Source organism: Lichenostomus cassidix, chromosome 8, assembly GCF_008360975.1.
Source record: "Lichenostomus cassidix isolate B80296 chromosome 8, HeHo_3.0, whole genome shotgun sequence".
Taxonomy (NCBI): Eukaryota; Metazoa; Chordata; class Aves; order Passeriformes; family Meliphagidae; genus Lichenostomus; species Lichenostomus cassidix.
In genome coordinates this window covers 4145308-4164412 of record NC_139489.1, presented here as the reverse complement: position 1 = coordinate 4164412, position 19105 = coordinate 4145308, and the positions used below count along the sequence as shown (strand labels likewise).

General features: G+C 45.2%; 1 long non-coding RNA gene across 1 annotated transcript; it reads left to right on the top strand.

The window, feature by feature from the left end:
- The first annotated feature begins 434 nt into the window (after positions 1-434).
- LOC146433666 (uncharacterized) lies at positions 435-14373 on the top strand. Its single transcript, XR_014853608.1, has 3 exons — positions 435-573; positions 13565-13694; positions 13969-14373. It is a non-coding gene; the product is annotated as an uncharacterized LOC146433666 (long non-coding RNA).
- Positions 14374-19105: the final 4732 nt, after the last annotated feature.

Genomic DNA, 19105 nt, shown 5'->3' with positions numbered 1-19105 from the left:
CATATTTCTGATTTGTTTGAAGAAGGATTGCTTGGCCCAGTATGAGCAGGTGATGCGAAACACTGAAATGAAGGGGCTCTTCTGCACCAGTTATGCTCCAGTTATAAATATCCATGGTTTTAACAGGAGATCTAAACCCCCCAGTCCAATAAACTGTGCCTGAACTTTATTTGTTTGATGCCAATTTCTAGACCAGGGGTAAAAACCTCAGCAGCAGTTCTGGGAGGTGCAGATTTTTGACTCCACCCTATGGCAGGTAAAGAAAAGTTAGCCTTGAGACGGAGGAGATAGAGTCCTGAAACAAATTTTGGTCAGGAACTTCACCTTTTTTTCTCCTTAGACCTGGCCTAGAGGCACTGCTTGCTGTCTCCAGGCTTGTGGGAGCTGCAGCAGTGATGGCTTCAGGGGTTTCCCACCTTATTTCCCAGGATGCAGGAGAGCGCCTGGCACATCCTTGGAGAGGAGCCCTGGCTCCTGGAGAGGCTGTAGGGGAAGAGTTTTGCCTCCCAAAGGCACCATGTTAGCTTGGGTAAGCAGAGTTTTTAAAGGAAGCTTGGAAGATATACAATCGAGGTATGCTTTTTACTTATTTTATTTTAAATTTTTGTAACAGCTGAAGAAAGATGTTTCACTGAGATCACAATGAACTAAAAAAACCCCTTTGCTGAGGATAAACCAGGCTGGAAGAAAAGCTGTTAAAACCAACTGAAGGTTTATGAGTGCCCACAGTGTTTATACCATGCGGTTCTTGTACTCAGGAAGAGTTTACTACATTAAGGTTATTTTATTTTTTAATAGACTGTCGTCACATTTGGGTACGTTTTCCATTTCAAATTAACATCCAGGCCAGTTTTGTGGTTGGGAAAGACAAGCAAGAGCTCTCAGCTACATGCCAGTGGAAGAAGAGCTTTTATTTGAGGGTAGGGATGTTGAATGACCCCACAGCTTCCTGTTAGTGTTTTAATAGCAGGACTTTCCCACCTGGTCTTGGCTGGAAAGTGGAGCTTGTGTGCTTTTTTGGAGACCTAATAAAAGTGTGAGCAGAGTGTCCATATCCAATTTCCTAGGTAGAGTGTGTTACATTTGTTTTTGGTTCAAAGTGGGAATCAGCCTGTGGGGAAGAATTGGTCTTTCTCAGCATACCTCACACTCATGGGAGGTCTTGAACATGATGTTTCAAACTTCCCAGTGCAGTATAAAAGAAAGGGAAGTTTCTGAACGAGGCAGTTTATTTTGATTTTCAGTGTGCATACTTGGTGGTGTGCAGGAGATCTAAGGGTTATGTGCTGGTTGGAAAATGCCAATAAATTTTTGCCCTGACTCCTGGGAATGTTTCCATCAGTGACTTCCAGGCTGTCATACCTTGCTGATCACCTTGGTATAAAGTGTGTCTGACTTTGGAATAATTTACTGCATCTAAAAAGCCAGGTTGGATGGAGCTCTGAGCAACTTGATCTAGTGGAAGATGTCCCTTCCCATGGCATGGGGGTGGATTGAGATGATTTTTAAGGTCCCTTCCAACCTAAACCACTCTATAACCCTTGCTGTTGCCCAAATTCAATGATGGTTTGAAGATTATTAACATCTTGTTATGTGTCAGATTGCACTACCTAGGGTTTAGAATTACACTTTAGCCAAAAAGGTTCTCATTGAGTTTGGGTTTCTTTTGAAGGTTGTTTTTTCTGTCTGCAGAAAGGAGGGTTGGGAATGTGTGAGTAAAGATTAGTCCCTGCTTGGACTCGATTTCTCTTGAGACATTTTGCTCTGGTTCCTCTCCTGAATTTGGGGAGTCCTCTGTAGTGCCCTTTGATGGGGATGACAAATGGGGTAACCCCAATTTTGAGACTGCCACGGGCTGACCCTGGCAGCCTCTCTCTGCATCCCCCTGCAAAAGCCACATCTTATCCCTCAAGGATGCAACATTCAGGGGAATGTGGATCCCCTGGGAAAACCCCTTGATCCCCAAACCCTGAGGTCCTCAGCCCTGACTGCGCTCTGGGGGCTTTTGCAGAAGACAAAGAATTCATTCAGGAAGTGCCTCAAATCAAACCCCAAATTATTGTAATGCAATCTAAATGAAACCATAATAGAAGAGAAATAGCAAGCCGGGATTTCCTCTCTTTTATGGTAGAACTGGCAATTTAAATTTAAAAAGTCAAAATCAGCGAGTGATACACAGTTCAAAGGGGAGTCAGAGTGTCCTGGTTCTGCCAGAGAGGCATTCAGCTGCAGATTCAGCCCTGTAGGCTTTTCTCTGCATGCAGACCTTTTTCTTTTTTTTGTTCTTCTTCTTTTTTTTTTTAATCTGTCAGCTGCTTCCACTAAACCACTTTAAATTAAGTCTTGGTCAATGTCAGAGTTGAGATCTGTTTTATAGGGATGTATTTGTGGAAGAGCATCCAAATACCTGCCTCAGAACTTGTCAGTTATAACTATATTCTCAGCAGACGTTGAAAGCCATAAACCTCATGCTGAGGGCTTTGAATATCACTTAAGAGCTTAAGCCATGTTCTTGGAATGAGTTTATGAGAAAAACCCAGAGGGACTCAGCAGCAGGCAGGGGGAACTGAAGCTCTCCTTCCTTCCTTCTGGCTGGAGGGAAGGAATCCCAATGGGCAAAAATGGCAAAGCCTTTTCCAAACAAGGCAGCACTTACCTTGCAGGAAAACTCCAGAAAACACTGAAAACCAAATGTCTTATGTTAAGATACACATGATGGAGTGAGAGGTGGGATGGACTGGTCAGAGTGAATACACGTTCTGTATATTAAAAGAACTTGTTAAAACCAAACTAATTTCTCAACTTATCTGATAGCTGGTTGTTCTTCAGCTGGCTCTGATCCCTTTCTGACACCACAGACAAGAGCAAGCAAGCAGCTCTGATTTAGAAATGTCAACGTGGTTTAGGTTAGGGAGTGTTTGTAATAATTATGAATTGCCTTCATGGTTTGTTTGCTTTCCATAGCAATTGGGAGAAGACAGCAGCTGACAGCTGTGGAAATTCCTGGTGTTGTTCCCCTCCTATAGGGCAGCATGGATCTAATTAGCGTGTGCCAGCAGCACTGTATCATTAAATTAATAATAATTAGAAAGCTATTTGCACCTGTGCTAATGTAACGCTGTTTATCCCAAAGTGTGTGAAAGCATTAAACCTTTCAAGTCTCTAATGACATCAGCTTCACAAACCAGGAAATTCTGACAAGAGGCAAAGGCTTTACCAGATACACAAAAAAATACTGAGAATCACTATATTAAATAACTCTTTTTTTTTTTTAAGTGCATGTTGGGGAAATCAGAGATATTGAAAATAAAGCAGAGACTGTCTGGGCTATGAACAGATTCTGCTAGTGCTGTGCAAGACAAACACTGGGATTTTTAACAGATCAGCCGAGAGATTTGCTCTCAAAAAATCCCTTATAGACCTACTAGGATTCCCTTTGCCCCCTAAGCAACAGTGGAATGGAGATGTTTATTGAATTGCTGTTCTGTGTTAGGCTTAGAGTGATTATGGTTGATATTTTTAGAGGAAGTAGATAGACCATAAGGAAACACACTGGAGTCTAAACCAGACTGCATCCACACAAAATATTTGCTGTGGTTGAATTTATACCTCTTGAAACGTGATTCTTTAACTTAATTTCTGCTTATTTTTGGCATTGTTGATGGCAGGAGACAGCAATATCTCTCCTTGAACGTTGTGTACCACACTTGGAAACACAAAGGAAGTAAATTTTTACCAGGGTGACACCGTTTGTTATTATTACTCCCAGATATTTATTTTTATTTTAGTGGGGTAGATAAGGCCAACTGGGGTCAAACTGTCTGTGTGAGGCATCTCATTGGGAAAGATGGTCCATACCTCAGAAACAATTGCAGCTCAATGAATGCCTGGGTTCAGCAGAGTGTTTAAGCATGGATTTAATTGTAACCACATGCATGAATCCCTTTGATGCCACATCACATCGGAAGCTGTGATACAACACAACAATTAGGCATATCCAGCTATCCTATGGGCCATGGATAGAAAGGGGAGCAAGGAGCTGGGAGGACATTACACAGGCCAAAGGGATGAAAGATGATGCTCTTTTTCCTCGTTGTTTTGTCTGTGAGGAGGTGGGAGGTTGGTTGATCCAAAGGAGAACATTTAACCCCATTAGATCCATTCTATCCCACAGTGGTCAAAGGAAGCTGACATGCAGGTGTGCATGGCAGCAGGATCAGGACGGCAGGCTGAGAGCATCCTGGCTTGGTGTGAGTGTTGGTGGAGCTTGTGGTGCCAATCTTACCTCCCAAAGCTGAGGTGAAGATCAAATATCTCCCTCTGAAATAATTCTCCAGCAGAGCTGCAGCTGCTCTGCAGGTCAGCCAGTCAGGCCAGCTTTATCTGTGTGATTTTGTGGCCATGTCAGTAATTGCTGGTGCTCCCTTGCTCACCTGTATTCTGTTTCAAGGGACACCTTGCACAGGAACTCCTCCATCCCCCTCTGAGGTGGCGAGCAGCAGTGGCCATCTGGCAATTCCGTGTGCTGGGTGGAACTGGGGCAGATTGTCAACATCTTCCCTCCATGGAGCTGAGTTTTGCAACTGTCTGCATTGGCTTGTGATGTCAGGTTTTGCTGGGAGAAAGCTATTCTGACGTTGTGTGTTTTGTAGCAGATATTGCTGTGCTGGTGAATCTCTGCTGAAGGACTCCCTGCTCGTGTGTGAATTGCTCAGCTCAGTGCATCCAGTTTTACCTGATCAGTGCCGAGGGCTGGCTGAAGCCTCTGAGAGCATCTGCCTGTCATTAATGAATCATTTTGAATCCCTTTTCTCCTTTCCTGCCTTTCTCGTGGTAGGAAGGCCAGAGGAAATGGTGATTTTTGCAGAAGATATTTGTCCTTTGTGAACCCTCTTTGAATGAGCTGATGTGCTTCTCTCTGTGTGCAATGAAACATCAGCATGATGCCATCAAAGGGACAAGTTCTGCCCTCAAACGAGTGAGTAGGCAAGAAACTATGAGCTCTGCACGTGTGTCTGATGGCCTTATGTGTCTCATCTGCTCAGCATTGAACTCAGAGATTTGAATCGACAGGCTCAGGGCTGAGAATCTGTCCTGCAGTATTTATGGCTGTTGTTTAATCTCAGCCGTTCATTTGCTTCCTGGCTCTCATATAATTAGAACATATTAAACAGGAGCCAACCACAAGAAATATAAAAGGTTAACACAGTTAGGAAATGTCAGTGGAACGAATACAGCTCGCTAATTCATGGGTTCTTTCCATAAATATTTCCACCAGCCAAAATATTGACTTTAACCTTTTCCATCTCCTGCGTGTAAAGCTTTGTATTCCCTTGTCGAGGCAACAAATACCTCGGAGCGTGGGGATGGTGCTCAGCACAGGGCAGGAGTTACAGCCTGCAGTTATGGTATTAATTAAGTGGCAGAGTCAGATTTCACCATGGTAAGGCACACCCAGGGATGGAAAACCGGGATGCAGTGAAAATGAGCAACATGCTATAGCGGGGATGGCAGAAAATTGTTTAGGATGACAGTTTACAGCTGGTCCAGCAAATATGTGACCCCAAGATGTTTTGCTGTGAGTAGCACAAATGTTTGGGTGTTTGGATTGAGAGATGTGGTGGGTCAGTGTCCTCTGCTGCTGGAGAAGTCCATGTCTCAGATCTTTTTTCATAAATTGGTCAAGACCCATCTTAAAAACTTTTTGTGTTCTCTTAATTCCAATTCCCAGAGTGGAAGGTGGTTCTATCACCTCCTGGCTCTAATGACAAAAAATCCTTTCGGTTCTGGTGTCCCAGGATTCCTGAGCTGGTGTGCTCAGTGTCATGAGGGGTGACAAGCATGATTTGTTACTGACCTCCCATGGGCTGAGCTTCATTCAAGAAATTTGCAGCTCCTACCTGTGGCTGTTTCATGCTAAAATTTGTCCTCTGCCTAGACTTACTCAGGATGCTAAGTGAAAGGGGATCCACTACTGTTTTCCTTGAATCCCTACCAAACTCCTGCCTGTTTGAGAACTAGAGATAAATCTTTCTGTGGGTCTGGAGTACTAAACCCAACAGCTGCACTCAGGGTTAACTGTCCCCTGAGCTTTCTGTGTGTGCATGGGGCACGGCTGCCTGTGGAAAACATGTTATTCCCTTAATCTGCTTCCCTGTGTGCTACCTGTGGTTTCAGCTGATAAGTGTTCTGGATGTTTTCCTCTGGACCATCTCATAAAAGCAGCGTGTGCTGTTAGAAAGCAGTGGGCTGCATCTCAGAAATTAAATCAGTCCTTTAAATACTAAGCACTGGAATGCAATTTTCCCCTTACAGTATTCCTTGATAGACTTTGGAACTCACAGACTGTTGGAGTGTATCCTGGGCTGGTACTGGGGGTGTTTATGTCACAAGATTCAAGCAATAATTCACAGAATGGTTTAGGTTGGAAGGAACCTTAAAGATCATCTCTTTCCACCCCTGCCATGGGCAGGGACACCTTCCACTATCCCAGGTTGCTCCAAGCCCTGTCCAGCCTGGCCTTGGACACTCCCAGGGATCCAGGAGCATCCACAGCTTCTCTGGGTAACCTGTGCCAGGGCCTCCCCACGGTCACAGGGAGGAATTCCTTCCCAATATCCCATCTAACCCTGCCCTCTGGCAGCTTGAAGCCATTGCCCCTTGTCCTGTCACTCCATGCCCTTGTCCAAAGTCCCTCTCCAGCTCTCTTGAAGCCCCTTTAGGCACTGGAAGGGCTCTGAGGTCCCCCTGGACCCTTTTCTTCTCCCAGCTGTATAAATCTGGGTCCAATATACATGTGGATGTACACAGACTTACTGTATCTTTAATACCAATTCACAGTACTGGAGCAATAACAGGCTCATGACAGAAATCAACGTTTGCCTTTAAATGAATATATCTTTTGTAAAAGGAACCAGAGTGAAGCAGCCCAATGAGACATGCAGTTGTTTTTTTTATAAGGTTTTATACTGCTTTCATCCTCCTGGGATGTGTGTGCTTCCCATTAGTGCATTCCCCACCAACCTTGTCATCTGTCACAAATGATTTGCTCTTTCTCATCTTATCCCTCCCAGAGGAGAACTGGTTCTGGACAGAATTCAGTTAAGTTTGGGGGTTGTTTTGGTAGCTTTTTGTTTTCTATATTTCCATGCAAGTGCCCCCTGCTCACTGCTTATGCTGGGAAAACAGGGATAAAGATGCATCCCTGTCTCTGCCTTTGGGGGCAGGTGATGTGTGTGGTGTGTTACCTCAACACCTGGGGCTTTTTGCACATGAGAAAAGCATTCCCACATCTTGCCAGGACCTTTTAAAGCTTCTGGTTCTGCTCTTCTTTACCAGTTTAATGGGTTAAAAGTCACCTGATGATGTTCAAGTCACCTGAGTGCAAAATCCATCATTCCCCTGCCCCATACCTTGGGGCATGGCTGGAAAGGGCTGGTGCTGAAGGAGCTCTGGATTCCCAGACTCAAACCATCTGAGAAACAGCAGCAGTGAGATTTTTGAGGCTGAGGTGGTTCTGTTTTGTTGTAATCCTCTTCCCAGTATTGCTTGGCAGTGCTGAAACCTCCACCTGTCATCTTGTGGGTGCCAGTGACAAAATTTCAGTCCTGCCCTCTGAATTATCCGTATGGAAAATGTTATTTCTTCTCCCTTAGAAAGAGCCAGGTCAGGCCTGGGCAGGAGGGTGGGTATGTGGGAAATCACCTGGGAGTAAAACCTGCATCTGCCTGGAGTTTCACCACCACATCTATTCACTGTCACATTAATTAAGAATTATTTCTTTTCCCCCTAAAAATCTTCCCGTGAAGTTGGCTCCAGTGAAAGCCACACGGGCTGAGTCACTGCGCAGACCCTCGTAGCACATAATCACCTGGGGGATTATTTCCTCAGTGGAATAGCTGGAAAATCAAGCATGTCTGGCCACTGGGAAGGAGCAGGAATTCCTCCCTGCATCCAAAACCACGGGGAGGTGAGCCATGGCTGGCGGCCAGCTGCAGAGATGAGCCAGCAAGGCCAGGTGTTTTGTCTCGTTGAACACCTCTGGTGTGGGGCAAGGCACCACTCAAGGCTTTGTCATCATCTGCTCCTTGGAAGAGTTTTTCTCCTGAGACAGCCTGGGTTTTGGCTCTGAGCTAAATCGTGTCAGAAAGGTGTTTCTCATTGTGCCAATTATCATCAAGGAGCAGGGATTAGCTTCCTTTCTTGTGTTCCACGGGGATAATTTGGCATTGGCATGACTTCTGAGTCGTTCTGATTGAAATGATTTAAAAGCTGAGGTCATGGCAGGGCTCCTTGCAAATATCCCCTTCAGCAGCACTTGCTGTTCTGTGTTTTCAAGGCATCCCAGAGCGTTTTGACTTTTCTCAGGCAAAAGAAAAAAAAAGGGAAGGGGCCCCAGCTAAGCTTGGAAATGCTCACACTTCTTGGTGGAGAGCAGGTTATTTACTGTTGTTCTTGGCGTGGCAGCAGCTCCAAGGCCATGAGCCTGGCTTTGGCTGTGTTCTCATGGCTCCTTGGCACCACAGGGATTCATGCTACACCAGAGGGGACAGAACCCCCAGCCCCAAACCAGAACAGGGCACTGACCCCTGTTGGAGAGATGATTTAATCATCTGATAGCTGGGGAACCAACCAGATAGATGCTCCCAATATTCAAGGAATAAAATCATCCTCCATGTGCTCAGAAAGACTTGCATATCTACTAAAGATGCAAAACTGCCTGTCAGCCCTATTTCTAGCTGGGCTGCCAGCATGGGGACGAGTGCTTTGATCTATGAAGTAGGGAACAACTCCTTATAGAGAGATTTCAGACTCTATGTGGGTGGGAAAGCTGGGAAATCTCCTGGTGGAAGAATGCTGGTCTTGGTATCTTTCATAATAATATGAAATAACTTAAATATGAAAACTTCTACTTTTGCTACAACTGGCATAATATTTCCTCAAATTATGATCCTCTGGATCTGTTTTTTTGCACAGGCCCTTTCATCTTCAGATGTCTTTCCAAATTTTATCTGACTGAACTGCCTTAGAAACACAATAAAATTGAGGGCAAAACATTACCTTTCTTTGTTTCCTCCTAGGCAACCTGTCACTCTTTCATCCTCATTTTGGATGAATGACTCTAGTTCTTCATAAAATTTCTTTTAGCATCCTGGTAAGAATTCCCTCTGGAATAGTTTATCATGTGCTGTAACATGGATATGAGGGTAAGATTGACTGCCTTTCAAATTCTAACCTCAAAATTTTCGTCTGTCTTGGAGCCTTCCCCTGGCAGCCGTCATCAAAGGCCCTGTTAGTGCCTCTGTCAAGCTGCAGGCAGGGGTTTTGTTACAGCAGGAGTGGTCTGGGAGCCAATGTTAATCCTTCAGCTTCCCTTCGAGCAGGATCTGAATGTGTGCTGGTGTTGTGGAGTGAAACCTGTGCAAGAGATTATGGACCTTGGTCTGTTCTCCACCACCCCATCGTCTGCTCCCAAGGAATGCAGAGGGTTTATTCACCTCTGAGACCAGACAGCTTTTAAAAATGCTGTTGGCACTCAGTTGTTTTCCTCATTTTTCAGGGCAAAAGGGCAGCAAGAGGGGCTGCAGGTCCTTTCTCCCCTTGGTTTTTCCTGGAGGGATAAGGAACTGTAAGGAGCATAACAGAGTAGGTGTAACATGTTGGGAATGTGTCTGGTGCTGGCTCAAGCGGAAGCCACGGGGCTTGATGCAGAAATTATCAGCTGAGACTGTTTGGTTTGTGTTTCACAGGGAGCTGGATGGGACTATAGCATTCCCTTCTGGTTCTAAAACGTGAAAATGCACAATTTAGGTCAAACACCTCTGGTGTTCCTGGGCAGCTGTGGTGGCTGCAGGGAAGCCTGATGGATGAAAGAAATGTGCTGGAGGTGCCTGAAGCATCGTGCTTGAGCTCTGACTTATTTCTTCTGCACCAAAGGAGCTTGAAAAATATTTGGCTGAGATTTCCATGGGAACAAGAAGGCTGTTTTGTACTGGGAGCTTTTTTTTGTCTCTGGGAGTCCTTGAAAACTGGGACAGTGTGTGATACATAAATGTTCCAGTGCTGCATGTCATGAGAAAAGGTATGGTGGAGCAGCACCCGGGGCTGGAATGAGAAGTGATTTAATTTAACAATCATCTGCAATCTCAATGTTTGCAGAGATTGAGTTGCCCTGTTGTACCTGTTGCATCTACTGTCATTATAAACAAAATTCTCACACTGCTGCTCTGTCAGCTGGAAGGCAAAAGTCTGGAGCCACTGCAAACAAGGCTCTGAGCATCTTTCAGAAGATGCACGATGCAGTTGTGTGTCAACAGGGTGAATGTGAACCCTCTGGACTGAAGAACAGAGTATGGACTGAGATGGAGGAGCTGCACGAGGCACCCAGGAGTGAGGCTGGTGTTTTTGGTGTGAGGTGTGTGTGGTTGTGCAAATAGAGCCCCACAGGAGGGATGTTTCTGCACCCCTGGCCAGCCCAGATGTGCATGGGAAATGCACATGTGAACTGTGTGGGTGTTATTTGTGTAGCATCACAGCTGAGTGAGCAAACTTGTAACCCAACCTCATCACTGGCTGGGGCCAAGCTATGAGAAAATGGTTAAAGCTATGGAGAAAAAGGATACAGAGAGACTTAGAAGTAAAGTTTTTCCATCTGACTTCAACTGGAGTTTGAACCATGTCCTAAGCTAATAACATTTACACCATTGGAGGGAGGAGGCCTCAGCCCTGTAATGAGTCTGCAGTTTGTTCTGTGATACCTTTTTACTTTCTGCCATCTGAGCTGCTCGTGCTCTGGACAACCTTGGATGGGTATTTATAGAGCGACAATGTGTGAAGCCTTCACCCTTCAAACATGTGCTCGGCCTTAGGAGCTGTAATGATTCATGTCCTGGGCTAATGACCATTGATTACATGCGAAAAACTTGGATAAATCTTCTGAGAGGCTTAAAACACGATGTATATCTGGATTCCAAAACAGCCATATGGGTTGTGACTCATTTCTTCAGATGCTGTTCTTAAAATTCAATTATATGGTCACTTTGGCTACCAGAAGGGATCTTTTCCGTTGCCCATTTGTTTCCTAATACTGTGTTTTATGACTCTTAGAAAATCATAAAATGCTTACAAATTAGATAATATTTCTGGCAAGAAACATCTTCCGTGGAGACAGATCTGTGGCAGTTTAGTTAAAAGCAGGCTGGGATCCTAGGACACGCTGAAATTTTTAGCACTGATGTGCTAGAAACACCTGGCAGAAGAAAGGGGGAAATGCAAAGCATCTGGAAAAAGCAGGGAGGCTGTGGACAGAGGGAGGGAGGGAGGGAGGCAGATGTTTGGTGGTTGGAGCACAGTGGTTTGCTCAGCTCTCTCATTCCTTGCCCAGCTCATGGAGCCTGATGTTTTCACTCCTGATGGCTACAACTGAAAGCTCAAATCATTGCTCTGTGATTACCCACCAGCTCCTGCTGTCTGTGCACAGCTTGAGCACCAGGTGATGGGAAAGGTCATGGGGTTTGGCTCCCTGAGTGAAGATGTAGGTGGCTGTGGCAGAAGCAGCTCTCTTGACTTCTGTAGGTAAAGTGTTAGAGTAATTAAGGGATGCTGAGAGTCTGGTTTGTGGTACAAAATGCAACTGAGGTGCACAAGGTCTTGATAAAAATGCTATACTGATTTTCATTGTCACCTGATACTGCAGTGTGGTCATCCCTGGGAAAGGTGGGGGTTTTATGGAAAGCTGAGTGTTCCTATTCCTTCTCTGGGCTAAACCATTGGAGAGACTGGCAATGCCTTATTCCTACCTATAAACTATGCAGATTTTGTCTGTCTTCTCTGTGAGTAGCTTCTGCTTTTGTGTCACAGCATCTTGGGTCAGCAGTATCAGCACTTGCCTGCTGAGGGAGGAAAGGTGGGACAGCACCTCTGAACCTCCAGTTCAGGATGGTTTTTGATGGTGCCCAGAGGGTTTTGACTCTGGGATATAAGTATTAATGAAAAATATTAATTTAAAAGGAGCAAATCTGGAATGTATCCTTGTCAGAGAGCATTGCAGCTACTTTAGGTGACACACTCTGTCTCCTGAATAGAGAAAGATTGATTATCTCAGATTATCTCATGCTCAACTGTTTGCTCTGAATAAAATACAACTTAGCAACCAGCTGCCCGTGCCTGTATGCTCAATCAGACAGATCCACCAACCTTTCCCTAAAGCCTTTTGATGTCCTGTGGCTGCTTGATTAGGAGCCCCTCAGGAGATCCAGGACTGCTCTTCAGATAAATCTCTTTTCATGCCCTGCCCTCGTATTTCCACCACCTATCCCATGTGTGGGACATCCACTGACAGAAACCCCCTCCAGAGCAAATGTTACCCTAACATAAACACACTGCTGTGTTTCCTGATTTGATTTTTCTGGAGCAGCACATATAAATTGTTGTTTGCCCTCGCTCAGCTCTTTGAAATATCGCTCGGCCACTCGCCGATCTTATCTTGAGCAAATATTTACACACATTTGTACTTTGTGAGGCTTGATTTAAACTGCCTTCACTGGACAATCGAGGTGGTGCCTCTGTGATCCAGCCCTCTGGTGCTGGGGTTGTGAGGCGGCCAGCTGGGGACACGTGTGCCATGGGGAATTCCTGCTGACTCAGCATCTCCCAGAAATCACCCACATTCCCATCAAAGCTTTGGGTCACCCTCTGCCACCTTCCTGAGTAGCTTGATCTGCTTTTGACTTGGTGAGCGTGGAGTTGCTCTTACAGGGACAAGAGGGAATGGCTTCAAATTGAGGTTAAATTCAATATTGGGAAAAAATTCTTCCTTTTTGGGGTGGTGAGGCCCTGACACAGGTGAAACTGTGGCTGCCCCATCCCTGGAAGTGTCCAAGGCCACGCTGGACAGGGCTTGGAGCAACCTGGGATAGTGGAAGGTGTCCCTGCCCATGGGAGAGGGTGGAACAAGATGATCTTTAAGGTTCCTTCCAACCCAAACCATTCTGTGATTCTTTGACTCTGTTTTTACAACATCCCTTCTGACAAATATTAGGAGAAAGTATTTCAGGCATTCCACTGTGGATGCTTTCACTCCAGCGGAAGCTGTGCAGTTGGGACAGGAGCTGCTGGGTGAGGCTGCACTCTCCAGAGAGCCAGACTGAACATTTGTGACGGCTCCTCTGGCCTTAAAACGTACGAATTTGTGCATTTCCGTGTTAAATGCATTTTTCTGTGCGTAAATCACCAGGCACTATTTACAGTGAGTCATCTGAAGGGAAAGATGCATCACTGCTGTGAGTTTGCTGGCGGCTCAGAACTCACACTTGGTCAGAAATGATGGGGAGGTCCTTGAGTTTGAATTTCTCCTGTTAAATCCTTTCTAAGATGTCCCAGTATCAGCTCTGCTGCTCCAGTAATCAGCAATTATCTAGCCTGAGCCATGATTCCCCTTGTGCAGTTTCTTTTAAATCCCCAAACACGGACAGAGTTAGGTGGAAGCAGTGGGAACAAACTAGATCCAAATGATGGTGAAAACAGCTCCAAGTCAACGCAGTGATGGGTGATTCTGTTTTTACAGAGGCCAGAGAAGTTCACCAAAGCCCATTAAGGCTCCTGAGCCAGGTCAATGCTTCATCAGGACGGCTGCGTGGTGAATTGTGCACCTAATGCACGTTTAATGAAAATGTTATCCTCTGGAGCCAGGCCAGGTATGGCTAGAGCAGGAGCAAAGACCCTCCTTTCCCTAGAAATCATGGGAAAAGATATTACAGCTATTTCATAAGCTTGTGTGTTTTAAAAGTCTAAGAAATCCAGCCCACATCAACAGCAGAGCGAGCAGGCTGCTACACGGACACGTCATTTAATCACAATTTAATAAGGCTCCTGTATCAGACTTTCGTAATTAAACTTCTGGGCAGATCCAAACAAAGGGGTCACTGTGGGAGAGAAGAATGCAGCCTTTGATTCCGGGTTTCTTTTTAGGGTTCACGATGGTTTGTTTTCAGTGAGCTGCTGGCGAAATGAAATGCTTTCTGCATGCCAACTGTTACCTCATAAATGGACCTTGTGAAAAGTAATTTGTGATCACAAGATGATTATCAGCCTCCTCAGCCCAGCTCCTGTGAGAAGGGAGAGTTCTTCTTCCCTTGAAGAAGCCTTTGGGTGTTCAGTCCTTCCACAAGTGCTCCAGAGAGGTGTTTAGGGCCTGGATGACAAAAGGGTGTTATTTTAATAATGCAGCAAAGCTGCTGGGAGCCAAAAAGCTGCACTGGGATAAATATACTCAGCCTGCTGGGCTTGGAGGTTTTGGGAGGATGATGGATCAGTCAGGGATGAGCTGCCTGTGCTGAGGAGCAAAATCTGCTGTGCCAAAGGATGCCAGAGGATCTTTACCCCCACTGGTGTTAATGGTCCCCCTAGTCTCCATGTTTTTTGGGGTTGTTGTGTGAGCTGGTAAGTCACTGAGAGTGGGAGAGGGCCGTGAATTCTCTGGAAAAGGTCAATGAGGATGGGATGAGAAGGAGAAAGGTGTCTTTGCTGTCAGTCTTGGTGTTGATATTCCCGTTGCCCAGCAGCCTTTGATAACAGTGTGGTTCCCCTTGATCTGCAGGGTTGGGGTTTGGGCTCAGGACCCCTGAGGGAGGGACATCCACAATCCATTACAGCTCAGATGGACAACATCCTCTGAAGACCCATCTTCCATCCCTGGAGAAAATAAAATTCAGCCTCTGAACTTTTTCAAGGTATAAATTTAGTTGGTTCATGCAGTGCTTGGAAAGATTTGACCCAAAAGGACGAGCTGGAAAATACAGACTGTTTTCTTTTTTTTAATCCATGACCTGTGACTCTTTCCAGAGTCTTTTAGTTTTTTAGTTCCAGTATTTCTGTTTTCTTGTAAAGTCTTGCCTGCCTGTTTTAGGGTGTTAATAACTTGCTTTTAACCAGCCCTTGAGGGATGGTGTGTTCTGAACACTCACTGATGCTGAAGAGGTGGAGTCTTCAGTATTTTGTTGTGGATGGTGTTCCTTGTTTTTTCCATTAGCAGGATTCTCCTGGTGTGTTGTGTGTGGCAGTGTGCTGTTCCCAAGGATTCCTGCAGCCTATTCCTGGGGCTGCTCAGCTTTAATTTTGTCCCTCATTTGTTTTGTCCTTGTAAATATCACACAGACACTGGGCTGCACAGTTGCGTTTTGCGCACTGGAAAAAATAACTGAACTCTCCAGTAATTCTCACCGCAAGGAAAGATTTATTGGAGGAAGAAAGAATTTAGAGTTGTTTTTTTCTTTCTTGTGAGGCTCTTTGAGGCCAAGCTTCACATTGTGATTCTGGGAGGCCAAGAGCAGCCTCTCCTCTGTCAGGGTGGGGTGTCCAGGTGACCTCCAAGCTGCTTTGGCAGCTGCCCACCCAAGAACTTGCTCAGTGACCACAGGTTCCTTGATGTCCATCTACAAGACCCTCCTTGAGGCTCTTTGCTCATGTGATAGAGCCAAAAAATTGTCAGAATCAATGTGAGTTGAGCAAAGCACATCCTGTGTGTGCTCCCATTCACCTGGAGCTCCCTGTCCAGCAGGGATGGGCTGCATTTCTGACAGGTTCTGTGTTTCTGACAGTTTCTGTGTTTCTGGCTGGGCTTGCTGGCAAATGCCATGTCTTGCTTTTCCCAGGTGTGAGGGACATGGTTGGATCCATGGCTAGGATGGAGTTTGTGAGGGACATGGTTCCCCAGGCTAGAATGGAGTCATTGTTGCTTCAATTCAGTCTTCTTGAGCTTCAGACATGATGTATTAAAGAGGAGTTGTCACCTGCATCCATCTATGGCTCTTCCAAGCAAAAGAAGCCTTCAGCAGTGAATCTGAAATTCCATGAAGTGACAATGACAGGCAGGTGTCCTGGCTCCTAAATGTCTCCATATCTCTCGAGTATTAAACAAGGACAACTTAGATTTGCTTTTTCATGCTCTAATGCTGCAGGAATATCAGAATTATGAAACTAGCCCCTTTGCTATTTTTTTTTCTGTTCACCAATCAGTTTTTTTGTAGTAGTGCAAGGTGGATTAAGATCCTGCCTGAAATTTAAGAAAAAAAAATAGGGTAAAGCACAAAAATGGTCAGTATTTTTTTCTGTATCATGGGGTTTTCTTGGCTCTAAACTCTTCTCAACTATGTGCTTTATCTGCCATAATAAATGCAGGACTGCTGCACCTCAAGCCATCAGGCTTTCCTTGCCAGTTTTCCTGCGTTATGTTATGTGGAACAGTCAGAGAATCTGCTGCCTCCCTGATTACAAATCAAAAATGGCAAACAAGCAAAGGATGCTCTCAGCTTCTCCCCAAACTTTATTAAAACACACAATCCTACACGCAGTCAAATGATATCCAAACACGAGAATTACTTATAAAACCACAGGGTGGCAAAAATACATCTGCCTGTGGAGAGAGACAGTGGGTGACAGGTGAGGGGACATGGATTTTGTGCCTGTCTGCTGCTGGTTAAATGCAAGATGCTTTATCCTCCCCACCACTCGCTCATCTTTCATAGCCATCCTTTCTAGCAAAGCTCTGCATGTTATCTTTGGCTGCTCAGAGGTAGGGTATTATATCCCTGGCTGCATCTGATACTAACAAAATGTGGCTGAAACAAAACACAAAGTTCTCAAAGCAACCCTGGCTTTCATATTTTTACATCAGAAGCAGGGCATTTGTCCATCGGTGGCTCCGACACAATCATGGGGAATAAAGACAGCCCGTTTGCAGCCTCTCCATAAATAAGCCTTGCTGCTCCTCAACCTACTTTTCCTGGCAAAATCTCTTGTTTTCTCATGTGTCAGAAGATCTTCCCAAAGCTGCTGCTGAAGCGCCAAATGCCTCTGTAAAGAGTTTTGCAGAAGCTGAGGTTACACATCCTCCCCTTAAATCAGAGCTGAGCTGTTTGGAGTGTGTCTGCCTTCCACGTGATGCTATTTCCAAAATTCAGGCCCTTTCTGCCTGCTGCAGGTCCTTCTGCCAGGCCACCAGAGCACCCAAATGCTGAGTCACACACCAGACCTTAATGTCCCACCATAGCCCTGGTGTTGGGTTGACTCTCAGCATGGGTGAACATTGATCTGTCAGCCTAAATCTGTGCCCACCAGCCCAAAAAAAGGTCCTGGGAGTTCATGATTGAAGAGGCTGAGAGGCACAAGAAATTGGGAGGAGACACAGTCAGGGAAGCTGAGTCCAGCTGGCCCAAAGGGATATGACATTAGGAAAACTTTTGTCACTGAAAGTGTTGTCAAACAGTGGTGGAGTCCCCATCCCTGGAGTGACTCAAAAGAAATGCAGGTGTGGCACCTGGGGACATGGTTAAGTGCTGAGTTAAAGGTTGGACTCAATGCTATTTTCCAGCCTAAGCGATTCTGTGATTCTCTGCTTCCTGCAGTGGACACTGTGCCCTTTCTCTTGTTTTTTTGCTCACTCATGACTCCACAAAGTGTCGCACATGGAGTTCTGTGGAGCTCCTGTGTTACTGAGTGGAAAAAGAAAAGGCTGAAAAAATGCAATAATATGACAGGGTGTGGTTGCTCTCCACCAATGGCTAAAGCTCTCCAGAGGAGGCAGGAACAGCATGAAGGTTGTCAGCAGCATCTCCTGCAGAAGTTCATCCCTGTGTCCATCAGTGCTGTCTCAACAGGAATTGATTTGGGATCAACAAGTCCTTCCACCACTGTTACTACCTCTTGTAATTGGGCAATCTCAGTGTGGAGTGACCTGCACTCACCACTTAACAGGGAAAGAATAAAAATACCTGGAGCATTCCACTACCCAGCACAGGAAAGGTGGATTTTCATTTATTGCTGAGATATCAAGGATAGGGGAAGCATAGAAACAGCTCTGGAGGAGCCAGAAGGGCTTGAAGGGTAGGAAGCGTTGGCCAAATAAAAGTGGAGGATGTTTATGGTGTGAAATCGGAAATGTCTTCAGGAAGCTGGTAGGAAAATTCAGCTGAGATAGGAGAGAGGAAAACGAGCACTGAGAGGGAGAGGAGCTGTATTTATAGAAAATTGGACCATCCTCAACTCTTGTTCACTCCTGAGCTGCCCAGATATCCCTGCCTGCCCCATCCCTGCAATTCCCACTCAGGAAATGGTGTTGGTGTGTGTGCAGGGTTATTCTGGGGCTGGAGGATATTTCAAGGAGCATCAGCAAGGCCAAGCTCATCAGTGCTGTCACAGATGGACTTTGAGGTGGTGAGCTTGGCTCATCAGATTAACATGTTTGGGCTGTCTAAAAGCAAAGACAAGTGGTGGAAAATGGGCTTTTTTTTTTTTTTGGGGGGGTTTTGTTTGGTTTCGTTTGGTTTTTTCCTTCTTTTTCCCCCACAACTGCCAACAAAGGTCTTGATGTGTTGGAGGAGGCACCTCTGTTTTATACAACTTAAATGAAAGATCCATTTTTCTCTTCTTTTAACAGAGAATAAAATGGGCTTGTATGACCTCCCAGAATGGTAAAAGGTGTCATTTAAGCCTGAAGGAAGAGCTCTGGACAATACTCTCTGGAACAGGATGGGATTCCATGGTCCTTGTGGGTCCCTTCCAACTCAGGATACTCTGTGATTCACTCATTCACTGACTTGCTCTCTTTTGAAGAAGTGTTGGCACTAAAAGTTCTCAGTTTTATTTCTTTAAGTCATCTCAAACTCCTGGTGTGGTACAGATTAGTGAAAATAGTCTTGTTAAACGACAACAAATTCTTGGGACATGATCCCAAGGCAGAGCTTGAAAGTTACAGGTGATTAAATACCTGGGACAAATTAAAGGTAATAGTCTTTATAGTCCTTCACTTCCAATCCATCCAATCCATTGTTAATTGTGCATGTTGTGGTCACTCTAAAATTCACTGCTGCAGGAAATCATCCAAGCCAAATGTCCTGGCTGCTATAACTTTATTTTTTGAGGAATGTTTTAATTTCACACTCATCAATGGCATGTCTGGGTTAGCCAGGCAGGACAAGAAGTGTCTTTATTCACCTTTCAAGGCATCACATGGTTCATGGGGAGGAATTATTTCTCATTTGTGAGCAATAGTGACAAAATGTGGCCATTGCTGGAGGGGAAGGGAAGGAATGACTTTCTTCTGCATTAC